We start from the raw sequence: 22,255 nt of genomic DNA, 5'->3' as shown, positions 1-22,255 counted from the left end.
AGAGGGACAAAGGAGCAGGAGTTTTGGCCCTGGGGTCAGTCTGCCCACTTCAGCACTTTGCTTCCGGGGTACCAGTGGTCCAGGCTTCACATGGCATCACCACTGCCCCCGCTGCCTTGCAGACTCCCTTAGAAAGCAGCCCCTCTGGCTGATGCCTGTCAGAAATAAACCACTGTTTTGCCCCTCCTCCCCCCAGACCTGGTGGTGGTTCTGTGGTTCCCTCTCCAGATTTCTAAGGGTCAGAGGCATTTATTCCCAAGCCCTTGATGCCAGTTACATAATTTCATATTACATAAACCAATGAAGGGTACATGTGAAACGTCTGGCATGCTGTGGGCACCTGGGTCTTTGATGGAGCCCACGGTGTGCTTGCTGGCTGTCCCTGGAGTCTTCTGGACAGGGTTTCTAGAGGTGCGTGCACCAGACCGTCACACACATTATGTCAAAATCCAGTGTTTCCTCAATGCTGGTGCCTTTTATGACTCAACTCCATACACGACATTGTTACCTAACTTATAGTCCTGAGTTCATCAAAATGACTCCTACTCTTTGTGGAGTTAACTTTCTTAAGTTTCTTGCACTAACCATGAGGTTTCCTTCCACATCCAATAATGGTGGTCACTGAATGTTTAGCTTAAAAGCTTGATCAGTGGAGTCCAGCAGTCCAGACTTTAAATGACTAAAAGGTAGACAAGGGTTGAAAGTTTTAAAAATAGATGAAAGGAGAAAAGTATGGCTTAGAAAGGTACTTGTGGTGGGCAGTGAGAGCGGCTTCCTTAAACAGAACTTCAGTGACTCATTGGCCTCAGGCCACAGCTTACCTAACATTTGTACAACGTGAAATGATTTTATTAGCTACCAAGCTTACTCTGTGCCAGGCACTGGAATTCTTTCTTTATTGGTTAATTTTATCCTGCTCTGGCCATTTTCCTTAGCCAGGAACATTCTCAATCAAGGGTACAGAAATGGAAGTGTAAAATTTTCTGCGTGCTAGAGGCCTGGAGAAGGGCATGACAACCCACTCCAGCATTCTTGCCTGGAGAATCCCACGGACAGAGGAGCCTGGTGGGCTGCAGTCCATGGGGTCGCAGAGTTGGACATGACTGAGCGACTAAACACAGAGATATGAAGGGCTTGACACCTGAGAGGCATTTCTAGGCCTTCTTTTGGTGATGCTGCTCTGTGAATTTACTTTGCCTAAACTTTATTTTGCTCTCAATATATGCTACTCATTGCATTGTTAATATACCCAGAGGCTGTGCAGCTAATGCTGCTTCACAAATTGTTTAAGGATGTGTCACCTTTCCCAAACCACTCTCTGAACAACATGTGCTGGTTATGTGTCTTGGTTTCCAATCAGGTTCAGGAATAGAGGCTTTTATTTTTCTTAGGAGCTTCACAAGCAAACTAGGCCACCCAGAGGAATGCTTTCAAATGGCTCTAAACAGCCACATAATGGAAACTCAGGGCAAAATCTTGCATTTGAAGGGCAGCTAACAGAAAGTAAGGAACAGCATGACTAACACACACGGCAAGGGGAAGGTGGTATGCGATTCTTTGCAATCATTAGTTAACAGGAGTGTTTTCCTTAGGAAGAGGGCTTCTCTGGTAGCTCAGGTGGTAAAGAAGCCACCTGCAGTGCAGGAGACTCCAGTTCAATTCCTGGGTCGGGAAGATTCCCTGGAGAAGGGCTAGACTACCCACTCCAGCAAAAAATCTTGCATTTGAAGAGCAGCTAACAGAAAGTAAGGAGCACCACGTTTTCAAATCACTAACACACACGGCAAGAAGGTGGTATGAAATTCTCTGCAATCATTACTTAACAGGAGTGCTTTCCTTAGAAAGTGAAAGTTGCTCAGTCGTATCTGACTCTTTGTGACACCATGGACTATACAGGCCATGGAATTCTCCAGGCCAGAATACTGGAGCGGGTACCCTTTCCCTTCTCCAGGGGATCTTCCCAACCCAGGAATCGAACCAGGGTCTCCTGCATTGCAGGTGGATTCTTTACCAACTAAGTTATCAGGGAAGTTTCTTTAGGAAGGAGAGATGAAAATTGGGTACAAGTGATTATGGAAGTAGTATGCATTTTTTTCTGGTATATATTTTTTGATTTGTAGACTTTTTCCAACTATAAAAGCATTTAAAATATTATGAGAAGGAAAAACACCTCAGGTTTACTTTTTTGAAGTGTTTGTTCCTTTCAGAAACTTTCCTCGTTTTCACCTCCCCCTCCCCCAAACACACCCAGGTCTTACATTTATTGGCAGTTTCATATATGTGCTGAAGGAAAACCAGCTCCCTTGCTTCAGAACTTAATTGCACAGAGCGCTTTAAAACATCATTCAAACACATAACTTTTTACAGTGTTGGCGTGAACAAGAACAAGGGGAGGGGCAACAAGAGTGGTCTGCGGACTGGGCTCATGCGAGCGCTTCCTCCAGTGGCAGAGGCTTTGATCACAGGCACAAACCCTTGGAACACAGCTGTGACCCGAACTTCACATCCCCCTTGGAAGGCAAGACAGAGGTAGCAAGGGAACCTGTATCTGCGTCCAATTTCTGCTTTTACATCTAACAGTTCATGACTTTTATATAATATTTCGGTTGTATGAAAAGTATGTACCAATTTGAGTGATAACAGATTTTCTTGTGGTTTGACTTGACATTGTTTGGGCAAACCCAGACTGGAAATAGGAGTGCTCATTAGAGCCAGAGGAGCCCTGAAATACCTGCATGCACACCGAGCTCAGCGGGTTTTCCAGGCAGTCCTGGCATTTCTAGAGCTGATCTGAACCCATCTTCTGTTGTCTGCTTACCAGGCAATGAGGTGAGGTTTGCACGACCTGGGAATGAGCAGGGCCTTTGGATCATGTCCTGCAGGCCCCGGGGCCCCCAGGATGCCCAGGCGGCTGGGCTCTGCTGCAGAGGCTCCCAGTGGACCCCTACCCCCACGCTGAGCCTTGGTAATTCATTTCATATGGCAGCTCCCCAGAGCCATGGGCCTCAAAACACATTTTACATTTGATGGTGGAGGCAAACCTTTGATTCTCTTTGGTCAGTTTAGTTAAGCAAGGAGTTTGCCCTTTTGTGGTGTCTCTTTGCCTCCAGGAAACAGGAGTGCATGCCCTGTGATCTGAGATCCACATCCACACAGTTCAGGAGGGGTCTGTTGGTTCCATCTAGTGCCCCTTCTGCACAGACAAACATTCCTTCACACTGGAGTAGGCTTGTCCTCTGGTTTTTCAAGTTGTCTTTTCATGAGCCTTCCACTACAGAGTTTCTGTGCCCAGAAACACACCACACCACACCACACCACACATACACACATACCACACACATACACACACATGACACAACACACACACACACACACACACAGAGGCATACTACTCAAGCATAATCAAGAATGAAGTTTTGCCATTTGTGACAACATAGATGGGCCCTGAAGGTATTATGTCAAGTGAAATAAGTCAGAGAAAGACAAAGACCATATGATTTCATTCACGTGGAATCTAAAAACAGAATGAACAAACAAAAACTCATAAATACAGAGAAGAGATTGGTGGTTAGCAGAGGGGAAGGGAGTTAGGAGGTGTGTGAAATGGGTGAAGTGGGCCAGTTGTTTGGTGATGGACGGCAGCTAGGCGTTTAGTAGTCATCTCTTTGTATTGTATACAGATGTTGAATTGTGTATACCTGAAACTTAATGTTATATATCCGTCTTTCAATAAAACATGGCAAAGATTGAATATGCAGAAGTTAAAGGAAACGGCTAAAGTCAGAATTTCCAGCTTCTGAAAAAGACAAAAATGGGATCATGAGTGCAATAGGTGGGAACAGCCTGGAGAAGAAATGCTGAAATGCCAGAGAGATGTTCACACTGAACCTAGCTACAGGTGAATCTGTAGGTGTGGGAAGTTGAGGTCGTTTCAGGTGTACATTATAATTCAATGTCTGTATACAATACAAAGTGATCACCACCAAAGGCCTAGTTACTTAACATACAGCCTTATAATTTATAATTTCATGTAGAAGTATTTTAAAACAATAAGAGACATGCACTCTTCAATGTAAAACAATGACCTTAATTATATAAAGGCATTTTCTTTTCTTTTTTTTTTTTTTTCTTTTTATTGGTTTTGCCAAATATCGAAGTGAATCCGCCACAGGTATACATGTGTTCCCCATCCTGAACCCTCCTCCCTCCTCCCTCCCCATACCATCCCTCTGGGTTGTCCCAGTGCACCAGCCCCAAGCATCCAGTATCGTGCATCGAACCTGGACTGGCAACTCGTTTCACATGTGATAGTATACATGTTTCAATGCATTCTCCCAAATCTTCCCACCCTCTCCCTCTCCCACAGAGTCCATAAGAATGTTCTATACATCAGTGTCTCTTTTGCTGTCTCGTATACAGGGTTATCGTTACCATCTTTCTAAATTCCATATATATGTGTTAGTATACTGTATTGGTGTTTTTCTTTCTGGCTTACTTCACTCTGTATAATAGGCTCCAGTTTCATCCATCTCATTAGAACTGATTCAAATGAATTCTTTTTAATGGCTGAGAAATACACCATTGTGTATATGTACCACGGCTTTCTTATCCATTCATCTGCTGATGGACATCTAGGTTGCTTCCATGTCCTGGCTATTATAAACAGTGCTGCGATGAACATTGGGGTACACATGTCTCTTTCCCTTCTGGTTTCCTCAGTGTGTATGCCCAGCAGTGGGATTGCTGGATCATAAGGCAGTTCTATTTCCAGTTTTTTAAGGAATCTCCACACTGTCCTCCATAGTGGCTGTACTAGTTTGCATTCCCACCAACAGTGTAAGAGGGTTCCCTTTTCTCCACACCCTCTCCAGCATTTATTGCTTGTAGACTTTTGGATTGCAGCCATTCTGACTGGTGTGAAATGGTACCTCATAGTGGTTTTGATTTGCATTTCTCTGATAATGAGTGATGTTGAGCATCTTTTCATGTGTTTGTTAGCCATCTGTATGTCTTCTTTGGAGAAATGTCTATTTAGTTCTTTGGCCCATTTTTTGATTGGGTCATTTATTTTTCTGGAATTGAGGTGAAGGAGTTGCTTGTATATTTTTGAGATTAGTTGTTTGTCAGTTGCTTCATTTGCTATTATTTTCTCCCATTCTGAAGGCTGTCTTTTCACCTTGCTAATAGTTTCCTTTGTTGTGCAGAAGCTTTTAAGTTTAATTAGGTCCCATTTGTTTATTTTTGCTTTTATTTCCAATATTCTGGGAGGTGGGTCATAGAGGATCCTGCTGTGATGTATGTCAGAGAGTGTTTTGCCTATGTTCTCCTCTAGGAGTTTTATAGTTTCTGGTCTTACGTTTAGATCTTTAATCCATTTTGAGTTCATTTTTGTGTATGGTGTTAGAAAGTGTTCTAGTTTCATTCTTTTACAAGTGGTTGACCAGTTTTCCCAGCACCACTTGTTAAAGAGATCGTCTTTAATCCATTGTATATTCTTGCCTCCTTTGTCAAAGATAAGGTGTCCATATGTGCGTGGATTTATCTCTGGGCTTTCTATTTTGTTCCATTGATCTATATTTCTGTCTTTGTGCCAGTACCATACTGTCTTGATGACTGTGGCTTTGTAGTAGAGCCTGAAGTCAGGTAGGTTGATTCCTCCAGTTCCATTCTTCTTTCTCAAGATAGCTTTGGCTAATCGAGGTTTTTTGTATTCCCATACAAATTGTGAAATTATTTGTTCTAGCTCTGTGAAGAATACCGTTGGTAGCTTGATAGGGATTGCATTGAATCTATAAATTGCTTTGGGTAGTATACTCATTTTCACTATATTGATTCTTCCAATCCATGAACATGGTATATTTCTCCATCTATTAGTGTCCTCTTTGATTTCTTTCACCAGTGTTTTATAGTTTTCTATATATAGGTCTTTAGTTTCTTTAGGTAGATATATTCCTAAGTATTTTATTCTTTTCGTTGCAATGGTGAATGGAATTGTTTCCTTAATTTCTCTTTCTGTTTTCTCATTATTAGTGTATAGGAATGCAAGGGATTTCTGTGTGTTGATTTTATATCCTGCAACTTTACTATAATCATTGATTAGTTCTAGTATAGACCAGTTAGACCTAATTGATATCTATAGGACATTTCATCCCAAAACAATGAATTTCACCTTTTTCTCAAGTGCACATGGAACCTTCTCCAGGATAGATCACATCCTGGGCCATAAATCTAGCCTTGGTAAATTCAAAAAAATTGAAATCATTCCAAGCATCTTTTCTGACCACAATGCAGTAAGATTAGATCTCAATTACAGAAGAAAAACTATTAAAAATTCCAACATATGGAGGCTGAACAACACACTGCTGAATAACCAACAAATCACAGAAGAAATAAAAAAAGAAATCAAAATATGCATAGAAACGAATGAAAATGAAAACACAACAACCCAAAACCTGTGGGACACTATAAAAGCAGTCCTAAGGGGAAAGTTCATAGCAATACAGGCATACCTCAAGAAATAAGAAAAAAGTCAAATAAATAACCTAACTCTACACCTAAAGCAACTAGAAAAGGAAGAAATGAAGATCCCCAGGATCTTTCCTTCATAGTAGAAGGAAAGAAATCTTAAAAATTAGGGCAGAAATAAATGCAAAAGAAATAAAAGAGACCATAGCAAAAATCAACAAAGCCAAAAGCTGGTTTTTTGAAAGGATAAATAAAATTGACAAACCATTAGCCAGACTCATCAAGAAACAAAGGGAGAAAAATCAAATCAATAAAATTAGAAATGAAAATGGAGAGATCACAACAGACAACATGGAAGTACAAAGGATCATAAGAGACTACTATCAACAATTATATGCTAATAAAATGGACAACATGGAAGAAATGGACAAATTCTTAGAAAAGTACAACTTTCCAAAACTGGACCAGGAAGAAATAGAAAATCTTAACAGACCCATCACAAGCACGGAAATTGAAACTGTAATCAAAAATCTTCCAGCAAACAAAAGCCCAGGTCCAGACGGCTTCACAGCTGAATTCTACCAAAAATTTAGAGAAGAGCTAACACCTATCCTACTCAAACTCTTCCAGAAAATTGCAGAGGAAGGTAAACTTCCAAACTCATTCTATGAGGCCACCATCACCCTAATACCAAAACCTGACAAAGATGCCACAAAAAAAGAAAACTACAGGCCAATATCACTGATGAACATAGATGCAAAAATCCTTAACACAATTCTAGCAATCAGAATCCAACAACACATTAAAAAGATCATACACCATGACCAAGTGGGCTTTATCCCAGGGATGCAAGGATTCTTCAATATCCACAAATCAATCAATGTAATACACCACATTAACAAATTGAAAAATAAAAGCCATATGATTATCTCAATAGATGCAGAGAAGGCCTTTGACAAAATTCAACATCCATTTATGATAAAAACTCTCCAGAAAGCAGGAATAGAAGGAACATACCTCAACATAATAAAAGCTATATATGACAATCCCACAGCAAACATTATCCTCAATGGTGAAAAATTGAAAGCATTTCCCCTAAAGTCAGGAACAAGACAAGGGTGCCCACTTTCACCATTACTATTCAACATAGTTTTGGAAGTTTTGGCCACAGCAATCAGAGCAGAAAAGAAATAAAAGGAATCCAAATTGGAAAAGAAGAAGTAAAACTCTCACTATTTGCAGATGACATGATCCTCTATATAGAAAACCCTAAAGACTCCACCAGAAAATTACTAGAAATAATCAATGATTATAGTAAAGTTGCAGAATATAAAATAAAGGCATTTTCAATGGAAGGATTTTGTTTTGGTTTACAACTTTGCTCTAGGAAATAGTAAGAATTTATAAAATCTGAGATAAATCTATAAAACTGAATCTTATCAAGCTAAGAATTCTAAATTAGGCCAGGCCAAGAATCATCTAAATATAGATATATTAAAATGGATAAAAATATTCCATAATATAGTCCACAATAACCTAGCAATATAGTCCAGAATATTCCATAACATTGTTGCTATTCAAGGACTTATTTATAGCACGTGGAACTCTATTCAACATTATGAGGCAGCCTGGATGGGAGATAGGTTTGATGAGAATGGATACATGTATACACATGGCTGAGTCCCTTTGATGTTCACCTGACACTACCACAACATTGTTAATCGCCATTCCCCAAAACAAAATAAAAAGTTTAAAGTTACAGAAAAAAAACCAAACATGTTGTTGTTGTTCAGTCGCTAAGTCATGTCTGACTCTTTGCGACCCTATGGACTGTAGCCCGCCAGGCTCCTCTGTCCATGGGATTCTCCAGGCAAGAATACAGGAGTGGGTTGCCATTTCCTCCTCCAGAGGAAATTCCTGACCCAGGGTTTGAACCCTCGTCTCCTGTGTTTTAGAGTCAGTCTAAATTCTTAATGTTATCTTGTTTGCGTTTATATGTATCTCTAAAAAACTGGCACATTATTAGAAGGAATTCGAAATTAAAAACATGTTGCTTTTTAAAAATACCTTACTGGGTTTGGAATTCATTCCTCATAGGAGTAAACATGGAAAGATATCCAAAAGAAATGAAGCCAAAGATTTGAAGAGGGGGAAAAAAAACCTTTAGTTAAACCACTTTCCCAACTTTATTTTGATTTCTTTTTAACTTTCAGAAGCAGATTAATATGGAAAAATAAAGCACAAGCCTGGAGGAAAGAGCCACAATTTTTCTTCTTCAGTGTCAAAGAAATAGCTTTCCCTGCTCCTACTAAATTGGAACTAAGCTCATAAGGTTGAAAATAAATGACTAATTTCTTGGGAAATAACCTTAAGTGAAAGAGTCTTTTGGCCCAATGACTGCTTTTCTTAAACTGCAGTTGACTTAACCTCGTTCTCAAGGCCTCCTCTCCCTTCCTTCCATCTCACTCTGTCTATATCAAGTGACCTTAAAAGTCGGTCTCGTCGATTGCTACCCATCTCGGGAATGTTTTCCTTCTCTGATACAATTTGTGGGCAGAAATAAGTCAAAAGCGATTGTGCTCTCTTCATTTCTCTTTTAAAAACTTATCTCTGATGTCTAAGATCTTTAAAAAATGGAACCGAAACAATATTACCACAAAATTTCACAGACGTTTTTACCAACTCTGGAAAAAACCATGATTACCCTCTAAAATGTTTTAATGCATCACTAAATGTTAATTTTCATCTTCTCCTTTTGCTAAATTTATACAAAATGATACTTCTTAGTCTCATTTGTATAAGAACTTCAAGTTTCAGTGAAAGAAACAATGAATTTTATAACAGAATGATCTCTTCCTCTTCTGGCAACAACCCTGTTCATTTCAGAGCCCATCTTGCATTACTTTTTACCAACTTAAGCTATTCAGAACCGCAGGGCTGGCTCTAAGCATGGTATCTAAGCCAGTGATTAGAATTTTTTTTTCAGCAGCAGAGCTCTTTTCCTTTCCTTAAAAAAAAGTTTACTGAGTATTTATCATGTTCACTGGAAGGACTGATGTTGAAACTGAAACTCCAATACTTTGGCCACCTGATGCGAAGAGCTGACTCATTTGAAAAGACCCTGATGCCGGAAAAGATTGAGGGCAGGAGGAGAAAGGGACGACAGAGGATGAGATGGTTGGATGGCATCACTGACTCAATGGACCTGGGTTTGGGTGGACTCTGGGAGTTGGTGATGGACAGGGAGGCCTGGCGTGCTGCGGTTCATGGGGTTGCAAAGAGTGGGACACGACTGAGCAGCTGAACTGAACTGAACTGAACTATCACTATGAATTGCTGTATTAACAATGTATAATCTCATTTCCAGGCATATTCAGAAGCAAAGTTTACAAACATTTATCATAAAATATTAATAGTAAGTAGCAAGAAAAATAAAATTTTGTTAATCCCGGAACTATCTTGCAATATTAATAAGAATATTTAGGGCTGAAAGCTATTGGTACAAACTGGAATGATGAAATACATCTTTACCAAATGCAGATGCACTTTTTTTGTATCACATATATCTCCTCTAATTTTTATTAGCAGTGCCTTGAGTTGGGAGAAATTTTAACACCTAGATGTACCATGTAAAAGTAATAACTATATAATTTTTTGAAAACTGTTTCAGTTTAAATGGAAGCATTCCTTAGCTGTATAATGATTCTTAGCATCTTCCTTTTAAATGTAGTTCTCAAAAAAGGATAAATACATTAAACTCTGAAAAGTTTTGATATATTTTCTGGCACATCTGCAATTGGTTATTATAAACTTTAAATACTTAGTAATTTCTTTCTTAATACATAAGTGAATTTATATATACTCTTCCCTAAAGTTCTGGAAAGACTTAGGAATAGAAAGTCCTAGGAACTTTTAAAGAGTAGGAGAACTGTATTCTTTTTTCTCCCAAAACAAAAATTCAACTCTTCTACAAAATTCACAGGTACATAAACATACTATGTAAAGCAAAATGGAACATCAAGAGGGGATGCAGGGTGTGGGTTCCTAGAACTCTTCCTGTTCCCTCTTGCTCCCCACACGGAACCTCAGGATCTGGACCACTCATCTCCGTAACCTTTGACCCTGTCACCTGTTCATTTCCATCCTCACAACAGAACAGCTCCCTTTGCTGCTCACTCCAACATATCTTCTCAGTCCACACTCACTCCACCACCAGTTGCCCCACCATCCTAAAAATGGTCATTCCCTCAGTTCTGATGGTCTCAGCTAGACAGTTTGGAAAGGAATAGTTTAAGCACACTCCGGCTCAGTTTTAAATGAGTGACAGACTTGCGTTATGCTTCTTGGATTTCAAAATTTGCATTTTTAGGCTCAATATTTAGCTTACAAGATTTCAAATTATGTACCAAAGTGATATGTCTTAGGCGGTACAAATGAAAGAGTTGTATCAAGGAAGGGCTTTGGGGCCCCCCTGAAGTGATACACATAGAATATTGTTTCTGTGTGACTTGAGTCAAAATCCTCCTGAGGAAACCCAGATGGACCTGCATCCCTGAGCCTGCTCCAGGACCAACCCAGAGCTCCTAATCCAACATGTCAATGTAGTCATCCTTTCAATCTCACTTTAAAGTCAATGTGGAACCCAGGTACTATGTGTATCTTACATGTCTGGTAAGATTTTCCTTTTAATTTCTTCCCCCTCACATTTTTTTGGCTGTGATGAGCACAGGTGGGCAGGTCTTTGTTTCCTTGGCAACCAGACAAAGCCTTGGCTGGTCACCTGCAGTGTGATGTGAAAGGCACGATGAGGGAGTCATGGGCTAGCCCTCGAGGAGGGTTAGGGGGTGCAGAGCGAGCCAAGTGGCGGACGGCAGTCCAGGCAAGCAGCCCTCCTCTGCCCCATGTCCTCAGACTCAGAGCACAGGTGTGGGCTGTACCTCTCCCCTTTTACAAAGCAAAGTCTAAGCAGAACACAAGCTAAAACTCAGGCAGGCTTTTCTCAGTTCATCACCCAGTCTCTATCAGAAATGACGTTCCCCACCCATCCCACCATAGAGATCCAGAGAAGGCAGGGAGGCTGGCTATCTCTCAAGGAGAAAGGGGGTAATGTAACAATGACCAACATTTCAACCAGCAGTTAGTGCTCACCATGTATGAGGCACCATCAAAGCGCCCTGTACATACTAATACATTTAATGCTCTCAACAAACCCAGAGTTAAATATTATTAATATTCTAGTGTTACAGATGAGGAAACTGCAGCCCAAAGTTACAGAGCTTGGGAAAGCCAGGATTTGAACAACTGGATTCCACGCTTCTACCCATTATGAACACTGCCTCCTTTGGCATGAGTGTCCATGGAGAAGGAGCTGGTCTGGACTGGTCCCTGGACTCCTGGTGCTGGCATTCCCCGAGGCCATCATGCCCACACCCAGTGCTGAAATCTGTAGTCATAGTCAGCTGCCTCTACTTGCAATGATCCCACTCAGAGGCGCCTCTTTGTTTCTGCGAATGCTCCCTGCGGGTCCCCTGCAGACCAAGTGCAATCTGTGGGGTCCAGGCCCTACCAGGGGCTGACCTTCTAGACGTTTGTCTCCACCAGTGGTGCACCATCACCCTGGCACCACGTTGACCTGCAGTGTGCTTAGAGCTTCTCCTGAAGATTGAACCCCTTCCTTTCATCTGCGTATCCTCAGTGGCTATGACAGTTCCGCACTGTTTTGAAGTTACGATGCTCTGCATATTTCAGCTTCAGCAACAAACGAGGCTGAGATGGTTTTGAAATTACTCCTCTGATCCTTCCAGTCATATCTATTTTGAAATGTACTTGAGCTATTTTTCTCTGATACAAGAGAAAACTTGTCAGTCACTCTTTCCACTCTTTTGGGCACAATGTCTGGATCTCTCTGGTTTAATATTCCTAACAGCTTACTTGCGCTCACAGACCGCGTTCCACTGTGTATGTTGTTTTTCAAAGTGTTCCACAAGATTCTTCCCAATACTGACCCTGGAAGAATGTTGCCAAGGACGGGTGCTTCCTCTGTCTACTCTGCCTCTTGTCCCTTTCCCCTTGGCAGGTTTCTCACCCATAAAATCTCACCCCTTGTCAGGTTTCCCAACCATAACAAAGCTTACCCTCCCCCTGCCCTCTGTGTTGTTCTTCCTCAAAAACACACACACATTTCTTTTCAATCGCTTCGGTGTAGAACTTTGTCACAAATGTCCTAGAAATCTACATAATGACCAGTTTGCTCCTTTTGGGGGCAATCAAAGAGTCCATAAACTACCTGTGAGCACATTTCAAGGATTTCCCAAATATACATAACCAGAAATGCTCATTTTCCCCCCTCTAGCCTTACTGCTTCACATGTAGGGCAAAATGACTTAATGAAGCATTTCAAGAAGATACAGTGCAAATCTTATTCTGCATTAGCCAATGGTATGTTAAAGCTCTCATGCAGTAAAGCTGAACATCTCTTTTTCAGTCTGTCAATTTATTCTGACACAATCCGTTGCTGAGAAAATTAAACAAATGAACATTAGAGGAATAACTAACATAAACAATTTAAAAAAATTATTTCAATAAAGTTGGAGGGTATAAGAAGAAAGTATCAGGGCAAAATGGCTCTGCCAACTTGGCAGGTGGAGTCTCTGATGAAATTTTTACCTTAATGCAACAGAATAGCTTTCTCTTTTGCCCAGCCATGATTTTGAAGCTTTTCATGTACCACAACATACATACTAGAGGGCAGTTAAATTCACTCCGCACCCCCAGCTACATGACCATGGCATATTTGGAGGTGACTATGAGGTGCATTCCCAAATATGGTGCAATGCCTTCTAAATTTACAGTCTGATTTCCTGCTGCCAGTTATGACTGCCAAATGCTTCTGACAGTGCGGCCAGTTTGTGGTGTCCCTAAAAATCATCAGCAATTTGAAAACATTAGCACCCGGCAATAGTCATACTTTGCCATCATTGCCTGTATTTATCACCTAAATTTTCCAGGGGACAAATTGAAAAAAAAAAATCAAAGAGAAAAATTTTCTACTCAAGCAGCAGGGAAAAATACAGAGTTGAAAACCAAGTGCATTAGAGGAACTCAGCCCTTTTCTACATTGTCCATAAATTAAACAGTTTGAGCGCCAGGGCTTAGGTGGCTACGGTGAAGAAAAATATTATAATATGTTTCCCTCTGTCAAATCCTTTTCACTTGGTCTCCACATTTGCAGGCTATTTGGACATTTGGATATTACGGTTATGTGGCAGGACTGAAAATGCGGAGAGTTTCATTGCTTCATTCAACAAATATTTACTATGTTCTGCTGTGTGGCATGAACCACGCCTGGGAATGCAGAGGTGGACGAGATAGGCCTAGCTTCTGTCTTCAGCAACCATGGTCCCCTGAGACCCACAGTCCCATCATGGCAGAAAAGAAGAGATGCACAAGTCTCAGGAGATACAGATGGGGGCAGGGGGTAGGAGGAGACGTCCCTGAGGTACAAGAGGGAGTCTGAAGCCTGAGAGATGGATGTGGAAACACAAAGTGTGGTGCGGTGGGGGGGGGGGCGCGCTGAAGGGCACTTCAGGCTGAGGGAGGGCAGTGGGGACACCTATAAGGGATTTGCAGAGCACAGACATGTGACATCCAGCCCTCCACCCCGCCCTCTCTCCACTTGTACATCCTGGCTGGTGGCTGCCTCCAAGGGCATGTTTTTCTTCACATAAAAGTAGCCAGAGCTTGCCAAGCCATGCCCCATGAATGCATTACTTTGAGTCCAGGATAAACAGTTTACACATAACAACCCCCAAACCCTAACCCTAACCCAGTTTAGTGGTTTAAACAACCTAGAAGCTTGTCTTCCCTTGTGTAACTCTGCAAATGGTCCAGGGCTGGTAGCGCGGCTCTGCTGTCTTCAACATGCTGGCTAAACTCTAAAGGCTAAAGCTGCCCCAGTGGCCTCCACCCCTCAGCCACTGAGTTAGGAATGGGACCCAGGGATATGCATGCATCCTAGATGTGTTGCAAGAAACACAAGTTGCCCACATCACTTCCTCACACATCCTGTGGTGAAGAACTTAGTCACGTGGTCACAGTTAGGGTCAGGGGAGGCTGAAGAACGTGTTCTGTGCTGTGCTGAACATGGTGGGGGAAGGAAGAGGCAAGATGGTGGCAGAGAGGCAGGCAAGACTCAGGTCGTGCAAGGTCTTGCTCAAAGGAAAGGTCAGTGTTGTAAGAAGTGCAGGGACAGACTTAGGAGAATTTGCTTGCAGAACAGGCTGGATCATGGTAGACACAAGCTAAGGTTCCCCCCCAGTGAGTCTCCCTTTTAATTATCATGTGTCTTTGTTCAGCAACAATCCAAATTCTGCATTCAGAGGATACATATCTGAGTCACACAGCCTTGAAGGAACTACTTGAGAGCTTACATTTCAACAGAAAGGTTTTGGTGGATACAGACAGAAACCTGAAATAGCCTGTATTATTCAGCTTTCCCCTGTCGTGACCCTCGGACATGCTCCGAGTTTATGTACAGTCCCAGGTCCCAACAAACCACACCCCTTTTAAGGTGCAGAGGTGACATCATCTGTAGATAACAAGTGTGGCCTGCACCCTGGCTGAGCCACAGGAGGACCAACCCACTCTCAGGGGTGGCACAGACCTGTCAGCGGCCTCTCTGAGGAGCTTCTGATCCTGCCAAGGGTACAGGATCCATCCACATGTCACTCAGCCCCTCAGAAGAAATGCTGCAGGAAGCCAGCACCTTAGACTGTGTCTACACTGAAAACCTCGAGGCCGAGGACATGAGAGCTGCCATCTGATCTGGTTCACTGCACAAGAAGAGGATTTGGTTCTCAGGAAGAGTGCTTTAGATACCTACCCCAAACCCACAGCCTTCACCAGTCAATATTCTGCTCCTGATAAAAACAGCAACAGCATTTGAATGTACTCCCGGCAGGCAGGCTCTTAATATATACAAATCTCTCTATGTATATTCATTCTTCTCCTTTCATCCTCTCTGTAACCTTCTGAGGAAAATATCATCATCCTTCTGGAAGCAGTAAGGACAACTCAGGGCATCAGGGTGCCTTGGCAGCTGTACCCAAACCAGGACTCAAGCCCATGTCTAGTCTGGCACCAAACACATGCATATTTCTCTGCACCCTTTGTTATTTATTTAATGGGTAGTTTTCTCCCTCAGATTTATCAATTTTCTAAATTGGATTAATGAACCACCTTTGGGATATCTGTCTAAATTACACTTGTATATAGTACATTATGGATCTAAGCCACTAAAATGATTTTTTCCCCAAAACCTATCTAAATTTGCATAAAATCACTGACTCTATCCTATAAAAAGTTCTCATTCTTGCAGAATGGTTTGTGGTAGCTTTAGTGCCTACATGCTGTCAGGATCCTTGCTTTCATGGTTCACTATCAAATCATTCTTTTTTATGACAGGCCATCACTTCTTTTAGGATTTCAATGAATATGAAAAATATGGGTAAGCCATACTTGGTTTGCATCTCTCTGATGACTAGTGGCATGAAGCATTTTTCACATGCTTGTGTTTGCCATCCATACGTCTTTGCTGAAGTGTCTAGAAATTTTGTGAATTTTCAATTAAGCTGTTTATCTTCTTCTTGAATTATAAAAATTCTTTATGTAATTTGTATAATACAAGTCTTTTGCAGATATGTGTGTGTGTATATATATATATATATATATATATGCATACACAAACTAGTGGCTTTGATTTAATTATTACAAGGGTTATCAATTAAATTCTGATTCATCTATTATTAAATTGAACAGTTAACAGAGTTAAAACTTGAAATGGCGCTAAACCATGGCTGCTGCTGCTAAGTCGCTTCAGTCGTGTCCGACTCTGCAACCCCATAGACGGCAGCCCACCAGACTCTGCCGTCTCTGGGATTCTCCAGGCAAGAACACTGAAGTGGGTTGCCATTTCCTTCTCCAATCCACAAAAGTGAAAAGTGAAAGTGAAGTCACTCAGTCGTGTCCGACTCTTCGCGACCCCATGGACTGCAGCCTACCAGGCTCCTCTGTCCATGGGATTTTCCAGGCAAGAGTACTGGAGTGGGGTGCCATTGCTTTCTCCGCTAAACCATGGAGGACCGATTTAATAAAAGTCATACCTAATGAGGATAGTTAGTGAATCATGACTCAGCCTGGGGCTTCTCTTACTTGGCCCAGTGTTTTTGAGACTAATCCATGTTATGGAATGTGTCACTGGTTTATTCCTTCATGTTGCTGAGTAATATTCCAGTGGCACAAAGGCAACCACAGCTATTTGTCCACTCACCTATTGAGGGATATTCTGTTTCTGTTTGGGTGACTGTGACTAATTCTGCTGAAACTATTCACAGAGAGGTCTTTGTGTGTATACACATTTTCGTGTTTCTCTTAGGTAGGTATCTGGGAGTGAAAGTGTGGGTCCACATGGCATGTTTAACTTTTTGAGAAATTGGCAAACTGCTTTCCAGGGTGGGGGTAGCTGTACCAGTTTGCAATTTTGTCAGCAGTGTGTGAGGGTTCCAGTTCTTCCACATCCTTGTCAGCTCTTAGTATTGTCAGCCTTTTGAATTTTAGCCATTCTGATAGGTGTATGGTTGTGTCTTATAAAGTTTCGGTTTGCATTTCTCTGATGGCAAGTGGTGTGGGGCATCTTTTCATGTGCTTGTGCTTGCCATCCATATGTCTTTGCTGAACCATCCAGATGGTGAATTTTTTTCTTTTGAACTTTTAAATTTGTCCTGGGGTATAGCCAATTAACAATGCTGTGATAGTTTCAGGTGAATAGCAAAGGGACTCGGCTATACATATACATGTATCCATTCTCCCCCAAACCTCCATTCTCACCCAGGATAATGTTGAACAGAGTTCCCTGAACTATAAATAGGTCCTTGTTGGTTATCCATTTTAAATACAGCAGTGTGTACATGAACATCCCAAACTCCTTGTCCATTCCCCTGGCAACCTTAAGTTCATTTTATAAGTCTATGAGTCTCTTTCTGTTTTGTAAGTTTATATCATTTCTTTTTAGATTCCACATATAAGGGATGTCATATATTTCTCCTTCTCTGTCTGACTTACTTCACTCAGTATGACACTGTCTAGGGCCATCCATGTTGCTGCAAATGGCATTACTGCCTTCTTTTTAATGGCCGAATAATATTTCATTGTGTATATATACCTCATCTTCTTTATCCATTCCTCTGCCAGTGGGGATTTAGGTTGCTTCCATGCCTTGGCTATTGTAAACAGTGCTTCAGTGAACACTGGGGTGCATGTATCCTTTTGGATCATGTTTTGTGAATTTTTAGTTGAGTTGTTTATCTTCTTCTTGAGTTGTAAAAATTCTTTACATAGTTTGAATGATTCAAGTCCTTTTTCAGACGGGGACATGCATGGGGACTTGCCCTTTTGTAGAAAACAGCTGGACCCAGTGTTGCTTTAGTCAGGCTCCTGAGGCTCCCCTTCTAGATCCCAGAAAGCCCCACTGGGAAGGTTTCCAGGACTTGTTCAAGCAAGACTGAGGGACATTGTGGCACAAGAAAGGTATATGTCCAGATATATGATAATCTGTCATCAACACACAATTTCACTTACAACAAACCAGCACCTTTGCTGTCTCTCCCAGTCACAGAGAGGACATCACATGTCCATCTGTGCTTTCCTCAAGCCACGCACAGGCAGCCGGCTCTACAAGATGTGTCTCTAGGTGACCAGGCACCACAGCTTGGATGAGTGTTTCTACACTTCTTTGGCCAAGATGACAATGTTCAAAGAGGCTTTTATTTTTTACTTCTCTGCATGCAAATTGGAATGAAAAATAGTGGGTCAACATTCTGACATGAAGTTTTACTGGCAAGTGACTGACCATCTAAGAAAAAAGACCTTAGAAATTTATTTTCACAGAAATTTGATCAGATTTCCCTCAATCAGAAAATCATGGTCTAGTGAAAAATATCAACATTTGCAGTAGTCAGTGTGCACATTTTAAGTTACTTCTTACAATAATCAAAGGTATAAATGCTAAGCCCCGAGTTGTAAAGAGACCCCCTCAAACTGCATGCCGATTTTCCTTGCTGTAAATGGAGCATTAGGAGAGCTTTTCTGATTTTTTTCCTCCTCAGGGATTCAAACTTTAAACTTGGGTTATAAAGAATGTTAGCTTAAACTTTAGAAATATTTTTCTTACTTTTACTCACAGGTAAACAAAGACCTAGAGAATGAAGTGATTGAAAAACCAAAAGCATATTGCAAACTAGGATATTATGAACAAGTCTTAACTTGTTAACCAGAAGCGTAAGCCATTCTGTTTGATCACTCCTGAACCACAGACATCGTTGTTTTAATTTAAATATGCACATCTTATAATTAAGCTGATTTTTAAAAATGTAACTCTTGTTGAACACATGTATTTTTAAATTTGTATCCAAAGGCATTTCAAAGGGAGACATCTTACATCATGGCAATGGGTTGCAAAATAGAGAGAGATCACAGCCTCTATGAACTGAAGGGCTTTGTGTTTTTTTAATTAAAAAAAAAAACTGATTGATCTTGAAGGAAATGAAAAAAAAAAAAGAAGCCTTAGAAGGGACTGTTAATGCATGCATAATTTCGGTACCTTAAAGACTTCAACTCGCTAATTCAAGCTCTGTTTACTTTCTGTATATAACAGGATTGCTGTTTTCAAGGGAAAAACAGAAGATATTTTCTGAGTGCCAAAAACTACTTATTCATGAAGTCTGAAATACCATTATTATTATTAATTCTTATGTCTAGCATCTGTGAATAGCTTCTTATACGAGAAAACCATTTTGGGTCAGCTGGAGGCCAAAAATAATGAGCTGGCCTCCTGCCTTTGTGCACTGAGGCCAGTAGCTGCCAATTAATAAAATTGATTTTTTTTTCTTTTTTGTTCCCGAGATAAATTTCAGAAAGTGAAAACAAACAGTTGTTGGTGCTTTTTCTAAATTTCCAATGGAAACGATGTATTTCTCAGAAGTTTAAAGACTGACAGCACTGTAAGTAACCAAACAATTACGAGAAGCTTCCCGGTATATTTCTGTGGTTTCAAAAAAGGGCCAAGTCGGAAGGAAAAAACATTCCCGGCATTTTCTGAAGCTAGATAAATACAGAGAAGAAATACAGATGAAACATGGAACTACTCTCTAGAACTCCTGCCAGATTCCTCGACTTTTTGGCAGGCTGATTGAATTTGGCAAATGCAGCCAGTAGCACTCTTTTCCATTAAAAGGAGCAGCGTATACTTTATTTTACCATACTGTTTGTGCATTTTTGACCCTCTCAGACTGACTCTCTTTTTTAAGAAAGTGATTCTTTCTGCAGAGTTGGCTGCAATTGCATTGATTTGAAACGGATCATTTATTACCAAAAAAGCTGTGGGGCAACAACTACTGCTGAAGGGCTCGACGGACCTGCAGATCGACAGGAAAAGCATCTTTTTCTGAGACCAGGAGATGCTTTACCTGGGCCAAGAGCATCTTATGCCAACCTAGCACCTTGATAGCCGGATCCATTCAAATTTCAGGAGTCCCAGACTGTACAGTTCAGGCAAGATAAGCTACCTAGTCCTGTCATTTTCTTTTATCTGTGATCAGAAAACTGTAATAGAGCCCGATGTTCCTAATTTTGGTGACATAATTAGGTTAAGAGAAAGACTCACTCTCCAGCCCCACATCTGAATTCTGTGGACTCTAACACCTCTTAGCCCTAAATTTTTTTATATGGCAGTGATTCCATAGTCAACTTATTAGGATGTATGAATAACAAGCTCTAGAAATGTGATATTCAGGAACAGATATCAAGGTCACGGTTTCTGGCTTCACCCAACTCAGGAGGGGAGGTGCACATCTGAGAGTCTTCCATGTACTCAGATGGCAATGACTTTTTGTTTTTGCCTTTCATTGGTTTCCTCTAAACTAAATGAAAAAAATTTTTATAAATAGTGTGTTCACTTTTTGCTGTGAAGTTTTTGAATACAGTGTGACAGACAGATGTTTGGTTTTTAAACAGCCCCAAATTAAAGCAGCCTTTGTATGTGAATATTGATTTGACAGTAATTTGAATATATTATTGTTCTGATGTTATTTGTCATCTTGTGCATCACTCTTAATCACAAAGTAGCAGCTCATTTAAAGACAGGGAAAAGCATTACCTTGGTGTGAGTGCCAGGTAAACCCTGTGGTTTCAATTTAAAGTTTGGAGCCAACAGTGACAGATATAAAAATAAGAATCTGTAATTTGCCAAGTTTAAAATCCCAAAACCAACATGTGAAAGCTTCACAGGTTTATATGTGCATAAAATGAGGACTGTTTTGCATAGCATTTTAAATGGTGAAGGAGTGTCTTTTCTTAAACTTCAGTTGACAGTGTAATAGTTTAATCACAAAGTATTTGACAAAAAAAGAGCCGAAAGTTACTGTTTTAAATTTCAGAATGCTAAATCCATACTAGCAGTTGGCAATAGTAAGATCTGGAATACTTTCAGTAAAAATTATAAATAATTACCTCTCACATTTTATGGTTTACATCCATTTAACTCACAAAGCTTGCTTTATGAAAGAGTTCTTTAATAAAAATAAAATACTAATAATAAATAAAGTTAGCCAAAGCTGTTAGCAGAATTTATCATTTTAACAAAAAAGGCACATCATTTTAGAAGTGTTAGGTATATTTTTGAAAGACTTACAATGAAACTAACAAAAGTATAAATATATAACTTTAAATACAGGCAATAATAGCACAGAAATTTCTCATGTTGGTGGGTCCAGAAATCTAAGTTGTGGCTTGTCGCACTGGTGTGCCCCTTTCTGCTGCCTTCTCAGTTCACCAGGAACACCCCTAGCTGTCCTCGTCCCTCATCCCCAGGGGCCACCTTGGCAGCCATTTGGTAAGAGAATACACTGTTTTCTCATCCACAGCTGATTGGACTAAGGGTAGGTACTTTTCTCAAACTGTGCCAATCAGATTTCTTTCTCTGAGATTTTTGAATTAAAAATGAAAATAATATGTGGCCTCCCGGGGTGACTGCAGAGTAAACCAGGCCCAAACAGTGGAGACAAATGTGGGAAAACAGAGAAAACTCTCAGAGAAAGAATAAAATGAAACAGATACAGAAAGGAAGTGAGAACACAGATGAAAGAAAAGATGCTACAAATGCTGAAGCTCTTTTCCACCCAGCAACTTCTTAGGCTCTGCTGCTTTCTGGCCCATAAGATCTGTCACAATGCCTATGGTTCTCCTTTGGAGCCCAAGTTTATCTGAGTTGTGTTGTTTGTGATTTCTGGAATCTTAAATGGATCCTACATTCTCTCTATGGGACATTCTATCCATGGGACATTGGGCACATCACTGAGACTGTTGAACTAATGCTTCCCAATCTTTAAAACAGGCATGGTAATGTCAGGATCAGGGGATGACTATGAATATAGTGAGAGAAAGAATAAAGCACCTAGCCCAGCAGAAAACACTAAGTCATTGGCTGCAATTTTAAGAAGAGATTATCCTGTAATATATGTTATAAAAATATATATAATTATTCATATTAACTAATCATTAGTCTAAGAAAAGCACTGCAATCTCTTATTATTAAGTCCAATAGTCTAATATTTGCTAACTTTTCATTTAATGGATGACTCCAAATTACCTGGTGAAATTTAAAATGAAAATGGACTTGCAAGCCACTGTTATCACTATTACTGTTTCCCTCCTTATAGCACTCGGTCTGTGCTTATGT

General features: G+C 40.6%; 1 protein-coding gene and 1 long non-coding RNA gene across 10 annotated transcripts in view; one reads left to right on the top strand and one right to left on the bottom strand.

Moving 5' to 3' along the window:
• The window catches only part of LOC139186481 (uncharacterized), an 84,515-nt gene extending 74,452 nt beyond the window's left edge, over positions 1–10,063 (top strand). The window contains exon 3 of the long non-coding RNA XR_011570049.1: positions 8,679–10,063. This is a non-coding gene — a long non-coding RNA (uncharacterized lncRNA). The remainder of the gene's footprint in view (positions 1–8,678) is intronic.
• Positions 1–22,255, bottom strand: part of ODAD2 (outer dynein arm docking complex subunit 2) — a 225,922-nt gene that overhangs the window by 68,265 nt on the left and 135,402 nt on the right. The gene's annotated exons all lie outside the window — the stretch shown is intronic.

This window comes from Bos indicus, chromosome 13 (genome assembly GCF_029378745.1).
Source record: "Bos indicus isolate NIAB-ARS_2022 breed Sahiwal x Tharparkar chromosome 13, NIAB-ARS_B.indTharparkar_mat_pri_1.0, whole genome shotgun sequence".
In the NCBI taxonomy this organism is placed as follows: Eukaryota; Metazoa; Chordata; class Mammalia; order Artiodactyla; family Bovidae; genus Bos; species Bos indicus.
The sequence above is the reverse complement of the archived record's forward strand: the minus strand, read 5'-3'. Positions and strand labels throughout refer to the sequence as shown.